The 13,960-nt window shown below is 41.2% G+C and overlaps 1 long non-coding RNA gene across 2 annotated transcripts in view; it reads left to right on the plus strand.

The window, feature by feature from the left end:
• Window positions 1-4,144: 4,144 nt before the first annotated feature.
• LOC309368346 overlaps window positions 4,145-13,960 on the plus strand; it is a 49,210-nt gene continuing 39,394 nt past the window's right edge. The window contains exons 1-2 of one of the 2 annotated variants that reach the window (XR_014167712.1): window positions 4,145-4,204; window positions 9,412-9,548. This is a non-coding gene — a long non-coding RNA (uncharacterized lncRNA). The remainder of the gene's footprint in view (window positions 4,205-9,411; window positions 9,549-13,960) is intronic. The other variant, XR_014167713.1, reaches the window with a different exon arrangement.

A 13,960-nucleotide genomic window follows, 5' to 3' on the forward strand; every position in this document is an offset into this window, starting at 1 on the left:
CCTTTCTATTTATATCACTCCCGACAATGCCCAATAAAAATGCTTCTGGTTTCTTTATAAATGTATATTTCAACATTTTTTTCAACTCATTATATATCATCTCCCAGAAGCATTTCACCTTTTTACATTCCCACCACATTACCTAAAACAAATTTCACCACACACCACTGAACACCACACTGACTTCTCTGCACAACAACACCACCTGACCCAGTGAATTCCTTCTGCTTCTCAACAGGGTGGAGAAGTTTTATTGCTATAAAATAATTCAGATGGAATCCAGTTGCAGTGCTTATATAATGCAGCTTAGGGTGTGGGGAAAGCCCCAGAAAGTCTTGCAGCTACATTTTTTACTAAGATTTCAATGACAGGACCTTTCAAGTGTAATTTTTAAAGTGTCATGCATACAGTATTTATTCAAACACACTGGCGTTTGAAAGGAAGCCATACAATGGCTCTAATTGTACAAATCATGTCCTACTAGAATTAGGTCAACTTGTAATGAGGATAAGCATTGAACAGTTGCAAGCTCCACAAAGAAAAAGAAGGATATTTACAGAAGCCAGAGCTCACAGGGCACACACTATCAGGAGAGGGGGGGTACCTAAATACACTTACAGTAACTATACATATTCTTTAAATGTTGACCAGCAGCAAAAAAGGACATTCTCGCCATGCAAAAAAATCTGCACAGTATTTCATGAAACTAATTGAGCTTCCCACCATGAAAAGAAAGAAGGAAAGACATTGGAAGAGGCTTTGAGATGGAGAGAAACAGATATATATATATATATATATACCTGGGCCTTTAGGACAAGATTTCAATGGTGAGGAAAATATTTGGTGTTTATTAGAGTGGCGGGATATTGTATCCTGGAATAGCATGGCTGGTTTCACACCATTTTTTTAAAAAAATGGAGCTGTTAAAGGCTTCTCTGATATCTTTCCTAACATTTCTACACAGATAAGGAGTCTGTCTCCCATTAAACACAGTGATCATGTGTCAACGGCCCCACCCTCAAGCATATGTAAAGATTGGCTCACTCAAGTCAGGGGACTCCCATAAACAGCCCTTCAGGACTATCTAAACTCTTTCCCCCTGGGCCTTGTCATCTTGAAGGCCAGCTCTGAAACTTCTCAGCCCAAGACAAGTCATTCTAGGTGACCGTGAAGCTGCTGGGCTGGCCCAGCCCCAGCAGACCAGCTTAAATCATTCCTGTATGTGTGCAGGTATAATCAATTGTCTCATAATTTGCCCAACGATTCAGCAGAAAGTTGTCAAAAGGTCAACATTTGAAGTGAAAATTTGGTGTGCACAGCCCTAGTTAAAAGGCTTTTTGCCAAGAGGGTGCTCTGTCAATCATACGCTAAATTGAAAGGATGGATTTCCTCACACAAATATCAAATTCAAGGTCACGATGCTTGGAGGGTTCTTCTATGGGTTTTGGTTGACTCAGTGGTAGTCATGCTACCACAAGTGTGTGAGGGAAAGATAGGGCCATCTGATTGCACTTTAGAGACATGTCTCGTGAGTTTATTCTGGTGGTTAGGCCTTTATTTTGATCTTTGCCGTCTAGTCTGTTCAGCACATGACATGTTCTTAAGAACGCTTATTCTGACTTCACCATAAATCCTTTGGTCCTTTCTTTTAAGTGGTGAGCAAGGGTTACCCAGACGATGAAAGATGCATGAACTTTGAAAGACTTGCTTTTGATGGAAGTTTATACATATTTGGAGTAGTCGCTTGATGTTATGATTGGGCCCATATGAACCCACACTGTCATAAAAGGGGGGGGGGCTAAATAAGAAATAAAAACACTTTGAGCGCTGTTTGGTGACACAAATAGACACTAATGGGGACGCTAGTGGGCTGTTCGGGTATCAGCTACTGAAGTTTTAATATTTTATCAGGAATTTATAAAGGACAGAACATTCCTCAAGTGATGGGTCTAAAATGGCTTCCTAAGCAAGCCACTAAGTGTAAACTCAGTGAGTTACAACAAATCGAAACCCCCTGATGAGCCCATACATATGGTCTATATGTTTGCAGGCAGGTACTTACAGTTAGGAACTGACTGGAATTTTTGAAAGGTTAGCACTGTTTTTTATCTTTTTCTGACTTTGTCATTTCAAATTGTGAAGGAGCTTTTTCCAAGTGATTTTTCAGAAATAAATAGCAATCAATAATGCTGCAGTCAAGACCTGCCATCATTGCCTGTTCTCTCTACAGAGTGGGCTCATCTGAGAGAAATTACTTCCGCTACTCTCAACATTTGCTGCCAAGAAAATTAGTAGAAAGATGGGATGATAACTTTCACAATATAGTTTATCATTATGTATTTATGTGTAAATATTTTCCTTAACTTTGTTTTTGATGTTTATGTTAGTTGATGAAAACTGAAAAGAGCCCATATGCAGAAGGACTTAAGGAGGGAAATACATGGTAAGTGAATCAAAAGCAGTATTTTATTTTATTTTTGTCTCTCAGTTTTGGAGACATAAAACCTTAACATATTGCTTCTGATGTCAAATATAGATGGCTCTTTTTAAAGGGATCATAAGCATATTTAGGGGAGGTTTTTTTGCCAACCGAGAGAAGAGAAATGACATTGACACATGCTGCAGTGAAAAGGAAGTGAATTTCAGATGCTGGAATTCTCAGCATCTTAAAAGGAGTCTGGTTTAAAATGTGATATGTGAAGCTGTTCTCCAAATGCTGATCTTCTGGCAAAATGAGAGAACTTAAAATTGATTTAACATAACCAGAATTGCTGCTCTTGAATCCAACAAGGTGAAATACTGCTGCGTGAAAAGCCTTCCCTAGTAGGACACCAGGAACCTGCTCACACATATAGGATGTTGAGAAACTGTGTACGTGCAGCTACTCACACAGAGTCAATTAAGGTTTGGCAGACAGCCAGGAGGCAATCTGAAGGAGTAAGTCTGCCTGGTGATAACAGAGACATGGAGACCACTCCCTGATTGGTCAAGCTCTCTCAAGGGAGTGATAATTAATGGCCTACCAACTGGTAGTTTAGAGTTTGGGTTCAGTTGTTCTGTGTCAGTGAGTGTAGGAGTTGTGAGTCGTGTCAGAGAGAGCTAGCTAAAGATCTGTGTTCTCTTCCTGTAAATAGCCCACTGTATATAATAAACTCCTAACTACAAGTTCCTGGTTCCTGCTTCGTCTATCCTGTCTGTAGCCAAGTCGCCAATTGCTTCCATGGATTCTGCGTGTACTCTGCTAGGTCTGGCTAAGGTCCTGCAACTAGTCAGAAAGTTGTGAAACACCAAATAGGTTTTGCCAATATAGAAGTCTTGGGGTTGGAGGGTGTGTTCAAACAATCAATCAAATACCTTTATTGGCATCACAGTATAAAACATTTCACGTAACTGGAATAATTAAAAAGACAAGGGTGAAGCTATCAAGGGCCATAAGGTCACACTATGGTTGTGTGCATTTGGATATTCTGCTATGTCATGTCTATTTCCCAAAAGGATAGTTCATTGGGAACCCTTTCTGGTAAAACTGTGGCTAAAAGGGAAGCTTCTAAAGCAGTAATATCCTTGTCCCAATCTGCCAGGAGAAACCCCATTTGGCTTCTTCTCGGAGTTGTGGGCCAGATGTCCAACATTTTGCTCAGCATCAGCTGACAAGGTTTGCTGTGTAAAGGACAATCTAAGAGAATGTGGTCCATTGAATCAGGTACTTCTTGATTGCAGGCACACAAAGGGGCTTGAAATGGAATGTGTGAGAATCTGCCTTTGGTCACTGAGGAGGGGAAAGCATTTAGTCTCACAAGCATAAAAGCTCTTCGATGGGAAGGGAGTAGTAGATCCTTTAGATATTTGGCACAGGTCCCGTGGGATGTTTTGATACTTAAGGCCTCTGGAGAACAAGAGCTCAGAGTATGAGGTAACAAGTGCTGTCTTTCGTGGTCTTAGAGCCACTGCTTGATTTTCATCACGTACTTTGAGGTTCTCGAGGGCAATGGCCAAACTACAGATTTTGTCTTGAATTGCTCTATACCAGGGATGTCCAACAGGTCAATCACGATCTACTGGGAGATCCCCAGGTCGATCGCTGTGTCCTTTTCCTTAGCGTTGTTAAAATAGAATCCTGCCCCACCCTCCATTGTCACATGATCTGCAGAACGGAAGACGGAGTTTACTCACTGAGGCTGTTTGTTTCTCCAGCAATCCGTTGGTGAGTGGCTGTTCCCCATTCTCCCTTGAGCTTAGGTTTGAATTCTCAAAAATTGGGGCTTCCCACCTCTCTCAAAAAGCTCAACAACTTAGCCCTGTACCCCTGGCTGTCCTCCTTCCTTAAAAAAGTTCAACAACTTTGACCTGAATCCCCAAAAAGGGGGTAGATCACTGCCAGTTTTTAAATCTGTGAATAGATCGCAGTCTCTTGGGAGTTGGCCACCCCTGCTCTATACCATCTAGATAAAATACGGTCTTCAAGCATAGAGGTTAAGAAGGAGTTAGATGTTGTTCTAAAATGGACTTTCAGCCAGGCTTTGATTGTGGAGAGCCATGCATTGGTTTTTGGTCAGATGCTGACCAGATTCAGCACATAAGGTTAAATAATTTACGCATTTAGGGGCACCAAGGATTTTACGAAGAAAGGTTGCTTGAATTTGTTCAACTTCTCTATTAAATGCGTGTATCCAAATTGGAATACCGCATGTTTGAGTGCACACATTTTAAAACACAACTATCACTGGCGTGGTGATGTCACTCACACATGGCACATGGCGTCACCTCCCTCAATTGTGGGGGCCAGGCAATGTGCTTGTTGGTGGGAAAGAATTGTTATCTCCTTCGCTTACATATGAAAAGAAGGGAGTCCAGGTTTCAGCAAAGGTATCTCTCTTGGTAACCATTTTTGCTTCTCTTCTAAGTTGAATTGGTCACTCCAAGATAGCCACATTGCAATTTTATTATTTTTTCCTGGCTCATGCCTGTTTTATTTATTTTTTACCCCCCCCCCAAAAAAAAAATTATTCAGTTTTACTCTATACATTTAAATTCAAACATTAATCATCATCATCAACATTCAGAATTCCTGAAACCTTGAACTTTCCTCCACCCCTCCATGGTTTCCATTATCAAACTTTTTCCACTGCATCATATATTTTCTCTGCTTCTGGTTTTCCCCCCCACAAAAGTTATATAAAACATTTTTTTTCAACTCATTGTATATCATTTCCCAGAATGCACATTCAAAATGCTTTTGAACCATAACCTTGAGAGGTAGCTCAGCCTGAGATTTCCAAAATCAACAGAATATTTATTGAGAAAATCTACACGATTCGACATGACAGTGTTTTCGAAGGAAGTCTAGCAGAATTTGGCAACAGTAAGGCTTCCGGTTTCAGCTGCAAACTTCCTATTTTAGAGAAACGTTCTCCATTCTATTGCTAAAACATGATGCTGTTTAAAAGGTCTGGGGGTGGTTGTAAGAAAATAGATGTCACGATGTTTTCGTGGTTTTGGTTTTCTAAAAAAAATGCAACCTCCCACATTCTTTCACTTTGGTTTAAATCCTTCTTTTTGTGTGTCAAGCCTTTATTTAGTTTCACAGTTCATGCCTTTCATGTTGTCGCAAACCTTTACCGAAGAAGGTGAGGCCCCTTCTTTTTCTTCCCATCTGAACAACTCTTTCCTGCTGTTTTACATCACAGCTGCTACTTGCTGGTGGTCTCTGCTGCTCTTCCCTGTATCTCTGCACCCATAGCAGCAGACAAAGTCAGAAGAAGAAAGGAGAAAAATTAATGGCATTCCTTTTAGTAGCACTTGCAACACTGGGAGAAGTTAGTTTGTAATTAGAGCGCTGGAAAGAGAGGATCGACACTGGCTGTTCAGCAATATCTGGAAGAAACACAGACAGAACACAGGAAGAATTGGGGGGAAAGGGCATTCCTGACATTTCACCCAATTCTCAGAATGGCTAGTTGTTCCATGGGTAGCACTTACCCAGTTATGGCTTTCTCTTGGAAGAGAAATCACAGGAAAGCAATAGTGTGGGGAGATAGCGGTGCTGTTTGTAATCTTGGGTTTATTTAGGCACCACTAATAATAATAAATAATAATTTTTTTTCAAATTTATACCCCACCCATCTGGGTGGGTTGGTTGCTTCAGCCACTCTGGGTGGCTTTCAACACTCACAAAAAATAACAATAAAACATCAGACATTAACAGTAACATTCTGATCCTATATAAAAAGTCACTTTAAAATAGACAACTTAACTCAAATAAAGCCATATGCAATGATCCATTAGAATCCAATAGTAAACACTAAAATTAAACATCAGCAAGCAATAAACAGTTTACACTTATCAATTATAATAAATAATTACTCATCTGTAATCGATAAAAATAGCAGCAAATCGCAATGCATAAAAGACCACAAGTCATACAAAACCATGTAAAAGGATTAAATTGAGAAACAAGGACACATAACTTATAAAATAATTTTTAAAAAACTGTCCCTGAACTCCTCTCTCCCCAGCTGCTTCTGCTATTCTCAAAGTCATGGTCTGGGAAAGGCTCCCGGGGCTGGGAGGTGAGGCAAGGCAAGTGGAAAAGCCATTGCCTGCATTACCACGCCATGCAAGCCCTGATCAGCTGGATAGCTCAGTCAATTTGAGTGTGGTGCTGATAATGCCAAGGTTGCAGGTTCAATCCCTGTATGGGACAATTGTGTATTCCTATATTGCAGGGGGTTGGGCTGAATGATCCCCAGGGTCCCTTCTATGGTTCTGTGATCACCTGCCCCTTCATGTATCACTGCCTTGCCGTGGCGAAGGGGCTTGAATAACTCCAAGAAGCTTTGAGCTATGCCGTGCAGGGCCACCCAAGACGGACAGGTCAGAGCCGAGAGTTTAAACTAAATGTGATCCACCAGGAGAAGGAACTGGCAATCCACTCCAGTATTTTGCCAAGAAAACTCCATGGACATAAAAAAGGAGGAGCTTTGAGAAGAAAGTGAGAGTTTCCAAGGCATGCTCTGGTTCATGGGGTCACGGAGAGTCGAACACGACTAAGACGACTAAACAACCACAATATGATCAGCTGCAATATGTGGTGCCTTTACCTGCAGATTGCAAATTCTGCAGGCAAAAACAGGTCATCTCACATCACCTGTCAAACCTGGCCCACTGTGGGTGGGGGAGATAAGGATCTGCCCCACTGCCTGGATCCAGTTTCCCTGCCCTGATTTACAAAGCTATAGGTAGGCAACAGTTGGAGGCAAAGAGTTTAATCATTCATCCATACAGCAAAGCCCTTGCTCTACATCAGAACCCTAGTTGCACCCTGAAATATGCTTCCAGCCCCAAATCTGTCTCTGGGGAGTGAATATTCTATCACAGGCACCATCTGGGGCACCGGGGAGACCAAGGGCCCCCCCCAAAAAAAAATCAAGCAGGGAGCCGCCCCCAAATGCAGAGGCTGTGTACGCACACTGCATGGTGCACTTACCTTAATCGCACAACACATGGGGCTTGCCTGTCTCACTCGCGCATGCATGTGATATGTTAGTATGTCATGTGACATGTGTGCATAGTGTCAGCATGTCATGTGATGCGTGTGCATGACATCAGTTGTGGGGACAAAGCAGCACACTTGATCCCTATCCATTCCCAAAACTACATTTGCTTTTACAGACACAGATTAACTCCCTCCTCTTACGTGGGGACTGGAATGAGGATGCATATTCTCCCCATAGCCTCTCCTTGCGTTCCAATTATTTCCAAGTTCTTCCAGGCCTTTGACCTGAAATTTCCCTAATGAGGCATGGCTGGTACAGTCTGGCCACTGACCTTTAAAGAACATCCGCCAAGCCTTCTAGTCCATTCCTTTTTTGTCCAATTCCCAAATTCATTCATGGCAATGAAACAGATATCTTAGTCACAGTACATAAGAAGCTGTTGCTTCAGACAGCATCTTTGGGGCAAGAGTACAAGAAAGTGTACTCTTGTACAACCCATCTCCTCCCCAGGCGAAACACAGATATGCTACAAATGTACCACACAACATCTGTCACCTGAGCCACTTGTAGCATCCATGCCTTCATTTGGTCATCTTGGACAGAGACACCTTTCTTCCAAACATATATAAAAACATAATGAAATTTAAAAACATAATAAAGCACTAAACATTAAACACTTTCCTATACAGGATTGTGTTCAGATGGCTCGGCGGGTCGGATAACTCCATACCCTCCAACATTTCTCCAATGAAAATAGGGACATCCTAAGGAAAAGTGGGACAATCCAGGATCAACTCAGAAACTGAGATGGCTTCTCTAAATCAGGGATGTCCCTGGAAAATAGGGAGACTTGGAGGGTCTGAAATTCTTTGGACCTACTTTGGTGTCCGGGTATATTGTGAATTGGAAATTGCCATTATCTCAAAAACTACATAAACTGCAGAGTGGAACTGGCAGGTTATATCCCATTCCTATTTTCAACCAAGGCAACAAAACCCAACCCAAAACTAAAAAAGAAGAGGAACCATGATTTCAGGTCAGGCTCCCTTAGAGCTGTTCTGATAACACAGCATTGGTTGACTTGTTGAAAAACAAACGAGAGAGTTGCTCGCAAGAGTGTCAAAACATGGAAGTCGCAAACTCAAAGAAGGTCATAGCTCCTCTTCTGTTAAAAGAAGAGCAAAAGAAATGCTTGTTTTATTTGTTTGTTTATTATAAGGCATTTTATGCAACCTTTCTCTGATATTCCCAGGGAGATTTGTTATTTGACATTGCCCCCACCAAAATAATAATAAAATAAATGAATCCTTTGAGAGGCACATTAGGTCAGGTAGCTGTTTCTATGCCAGTCGCTTGCACACATGCATGGGGATGTCTCCCAGGTAGGTCTGAGTGCGGCTGACTACTGCAAAGCAAGAATCAAAATCTGGTTCTCACAGGCCCCAAGACCATTGCTATTGCCTTAAAGCAGGCATAGGCAACCTCGGCCCTCCAGATGTTTTGGGACTACAACTCCCATGATCCCTAGCTAACAAGACCAGTGGTCAGGGATAATTGGAATTGAAGCCTCAAAACATCTGGAGTGCCGAGTCTGCCTGTGCCTGCCTTAAACCAAGCTGGCTTTCTGTCCTTCCAAACGTTTCCTTTAAATCAGCTCCAGTTTGCATCGTCTGCAGTCAATCATCCGGCATGTAATTCATCCCTTTGGTATTCTAAAAGGTCTACTTTTAGAAAGGATGGTTTCGATCCGAAACTCTTACAATCAGTCATTTCTTATAACGTACCTGGTTTTAAACTGGTGTGTGCATAGGGAGTGGGGAGTGGTCTGTTAATCTTGGGTGGTCTCTCGGTCTCTCTCTCTCTCTCTCTCTCTCTCTTTTAAGCCAAGGTTTGATTAAGTGTCTTTTCTCAACAGGTGACTCTTTTTAAATTGTTTTCTTACGGCAACCCATTTATTCCATGGCCTTTGTTCAGCAAGACTTGCTTTTCAAAGTTAACGATCATGTGTGACAACATGCTGAGTACAGATGGCAAACGACAAGTTTTAAGAATGTGGGTATTATGTAACCTGTGCGGGAAGGTATACATTTAATTTTGCTAATTAATGCACACGGAATGTATCTGCCCTGCTTTATTTACATGAATATTCCCACTGAGGATATGATTCCTGACTACTTCAGTGTTTGTTACCTTGTATTAAAGGGTAACATGACAGAGAGAATTGATAATAAATGGCACACTGGATACAGGGTATCTATTAAAACTCAATTATCTTTAAGTTCCTGGGGCTGATTCAATTATTATAAGTGCTGCACTGACACTATCAGAAATCCTAACATAACCAGGCATTATTGGATCAGAAGTGAATTCTTGTTTACCTCAGTATCCATACTCCCAGGGATCATTTATTTATTAACAAAATGTATATCCCACTTGCTCAACAGAAGGTAAGTTTATAAAGAAGACTCTAAAATGTTTTTTTTTAAAAAAAACCAACACCCTTTTCCCAATACTTTTCAGATTATGTAGAACAGCAATATTTTCTTAGCATAGAAAATATGAAACTGTAAGAAAGGAAAACAAATTATTGACTAATTAGTTCCATTTATGGATTGCTTCTCTTGCAATATTCAAAGCGATTCACAACAAAAACAATAAAATGATTAAATCAATTCTATATGTAAAAACAATTGAAACCATTGCATATATAAAAGCAATTCCATATATGGGGGGGTGGATCTGAAATCCAATACAACTATAGACTATTTAAAAAGAAATACCTAAAAGGCTTGTTCAAAAATGAAGATCTTCAGCAGGAAGCTGAAAGAGTAGGGTTGACAGACCCTAGTTTGCACAGAATGTTGAAAAATTCAGATGTTTTGGGATTTAATCAGCAACACAATGAATTAAGTGAGAGGTGGCTCCTCATCTCTGGAACCAAAAACTTTGCTAGAAATAGACCTGAAAGTAATAGTTAACTTGTTAACAGCTGCAAAAATCTGCAGAGCTAAACACTTGAAGAAAAGCAACCCTCAAACAACAGCAGACTGGTTCAATAAAATTTGATTGATTATAATGGTTAAAAAAATCTCCTGCCAACCTAGCAGTTCGAAAGCACGTCAAAGTGCAAGTAGATAAATAGATACCTCTCCAGCAGGAAGGTAAACGGCGTTTCCATGCGCTGCTCTGGTTTGCCACATGACCCGGAAGCTGTACACTGGCTCCCTCTGCCAATAAAGCGAGATGAGTGCCACAACCCCAGAGTCAGTCACGACTGGACTTAATGGTCAGGGGTCCCTTTACCTTTACTAATGGTTTAAATGCATACTTCAGAAAGGCTTCAGTTGAAGCTGGTTCCATCTTGGAAACACACAGCATAAAGTAGATAGTCATGTTCCTTTTGCTCATAATCACCATCAAGTATTTAAAGCAGGCATGGAATACTCTCCAATATTTCTCCAACAAAAATAGAGACATCCTATTTAATAATTATCCTCTGCCCATTTGACTGGTTTGCCCCAGCCACTCTGGGTGGCTTCCAATATATATAAAAACCAAACATTAAACTTTTTTTAAAAAAACTTCTTTATATAGGGCTGCCTTCAGATGTCTTCTAAGAGTTGTATAGTTAATCATCTCTTTGGCTAGGGGTCGCATAACTCCAGACCCTTCAACATTTCTCTAATGAAAATAGGGACGTCCTAAGGAAAAGTGGGACATTCCAGGATCAACTCAGAAATCATGACGGCTCCTGTAAATCCGGGACTGTCCCTAGAAAATAGGGACACTTGGAAGTTCTGATATGGTGGGTCTTTTTCAGATTCCCTTCTGGGCAACCCTGCAGGAGGCACTTGGGGGTGGGGGGCAGAGGCAAAAGTGGGTGGATCAATAAATATGAAAGTTACCTTAATACAGTAGGCTAGTGTCTACAAACGCTCCTATCTATCCTCCATTCCAGCAAGCAAGGATCATTATCAGAGTTTGAGGGCAAATTCCGGCCAAGCAAAAATACAAGGAAGGTGTGAAGCCAGCCCAGTGAGAGTATGGCCTGGGGACAATCTCAAGGGTCAAATAAAGGAGTTTGGGTGGATGTATTTTGCCCTCAGGACAGAGGTTCCCCTCCTCTGGTATAGATGTACAGAGGTACCTCGGGTTACAGACGCTTCAGTTTACAGACGCTTCAGGTTACAGACTCCACTAACCCAGAAATAGTGCCTGGGGTTAAGAACTTTGCTTCAGGGTGAGAACAGAAATTGTGCGGTGGCGCAGCGGCAGTGGGAGGCCTCATTAGCTAAAGTGGTACCTCAGATTAAGAACAGTTTCAGGTTAAGAACGGACCTCAGAACAAATTAAGTTCTTAACCCGAAGTACCACTGTATATTGCCTCCAAACATTGCTCTGAATTTTGTTCTTACTGATTTGCTGCTTTGGAAACTGACAGCCATCCTTTGGCAGGCTGAATGTGGACGTAGTTATTTCAAAAAGTTTTAATATTGTTCACATTTTCTGGACCATGTGAGATATTTTTCAACAGAAAGGTCTATGCCTTGGGAGGGAGCTCCTTGTTTTGCTAATGTTGACAGAAGGAACAATATTAATTTATAGATCAGACTTAGTATTTCTGAGCTCCTGAGTTCCTATACCTTTATAAATGATTTCCATGGCATGGCAATTTTCACATGAGAAATGGACTCCTGTGAGCTCCTTCTTGAGGTTATTCACAAACAACTCCACGTTCTTAGTAGTCTGGCAAATAAGCATGAGAAAATAATAAATATGGAAATAAATTTAATCTCTCTCTCTCTCTCTCTCTCTGTGTGTGTGTGTGTGTGTGTGTATAGATACCTTATGGAGCAGGAAGCAACTAGCCATTAAGGAGGGCTAGATACCGTACATTAATAGCAATCAGACCTTCAACTACTTGTTTTATATTTCTGCAGCTGTATGTCTTTTGAGTATAATTTGAACTTCCTGAGATGGTAGGACTTCCTTTTTCTGCTGATGGGGCAAATCAAATGCAAAGGATTTGTGTTCTTGTGTGTTTTGTTTGATTCTTTAAGTCCCTGAAATGTCAACACCACTTAGGACAAATGTCAAGCATTCAGAATTCATGTAGTCCTACAGCTGCATAAAACTATGAAGCTGCTGAAGGACCGTAAAATGTGTCACTGGCTGTTGGCTAACAATTTGCAGGTGCATATCGTCCCAGGAAACCTTTCCAATCATGTGAAATTTATAGGCTATGTCTGAAGCCCACAGCGGATTCATCCAAGCAATTAGTGTTCTATGTTTTTATGGGTCTTGTTAAAATTGAGTAGGAAGAAGGAATGGCAATCTATTTTGGAAAGTGATTTCTCTGTCTTATCTCTATGGGTTCGGACGCCATATCATCACCCAGTTTGGCATCAGGGCTCCTGCAGTATAGGAGGTCTTTGTCTGCATTTGAATGTTGGACACCATTTTGAATCAAAACGACAGACCAAAACATGACTTCACCCAATTTGGTGTGATGGTTCAAAACTGGACTGATTTGAATGCCTCTAGAGATATTGTCACCCAATCTGCTATTACATCACCCAAACCATAATAAAAGAATGTAAATATCAATGATGATGATGATTAATTTACACCCTGCCTATCTGACTGGGTTGCCCCAGCCACTCTGAGCAGCTTTCAACATATATAAAAACATAAGGTAATGGAAAAGGACCCCTGGACGGTTAAGTCAAAGGCGACAATGGGGTTGTGGCACTCATCTCGCTTTCAGGCCGAGGGCGCCGGTGTTTGTCCACAGACAGCTTTCCGGGTCATGTGGCAATCATGACTAAACCACTTCTGGTGCAATGGAACACTGTGAAAGAAACCAGAGTGCACAGAAACACTGTTTACCTTCCTTTCACAGCGGTACCTATTTATCTACTTCCACTGGTTTGCTTTTGAACTGCTAGGTTGGCAGGAGCTGGGACAGAGCAACAGGAGCTCACCACAGTCACACAGATTTGAACTGCCAACCTTCCGATCAGCAAGCCCAAGAGGCTCAGTGGTTTAGACCACAACGCCACCCACTCCCTATAAAAACATATGTATAAGAAAAGTATATAAAATCATAGTAAACTGTTAAATCTTAAAAAGCTTCCCTATACAGGGCTACCTTCAGATGTTTCCTAAATGTTATATAATTATATATAATTACTCATCTTCTTAACATCTGCTAGGAGGGCATTCCACAGGGTGGGCACTACTATTGAGAAGGCCCTCTGCCTGGTTTCCTGTAGCTTCACTTCTCAGTGAGGGAACCACCAGAAGGCCCTTGGTGCTGGATCTCAGTGTCGGGACTGAGTGATGGGGGTGAAGACGCTCCTTCATGTTTACAGGATCAGTGAATAATAATAATAATAATAATAATAATAATAATAATAATAATAATAATAATAATACCTTTAGCAAGGCTCACCATATAAAAC

The sequence above is a fragment of the Podarcis melisellensis genome, assembly GCF_964234715.1.
Source record: "Podarcis melisellensis genome assembly, chromosome: 4".
Taxonomy (NCBI): Eukaryota; Metazoa; Chordata; class Lepidosauria; order Squamata; family Lacertidae; genus Podarcis; species Podarcis melisellensis.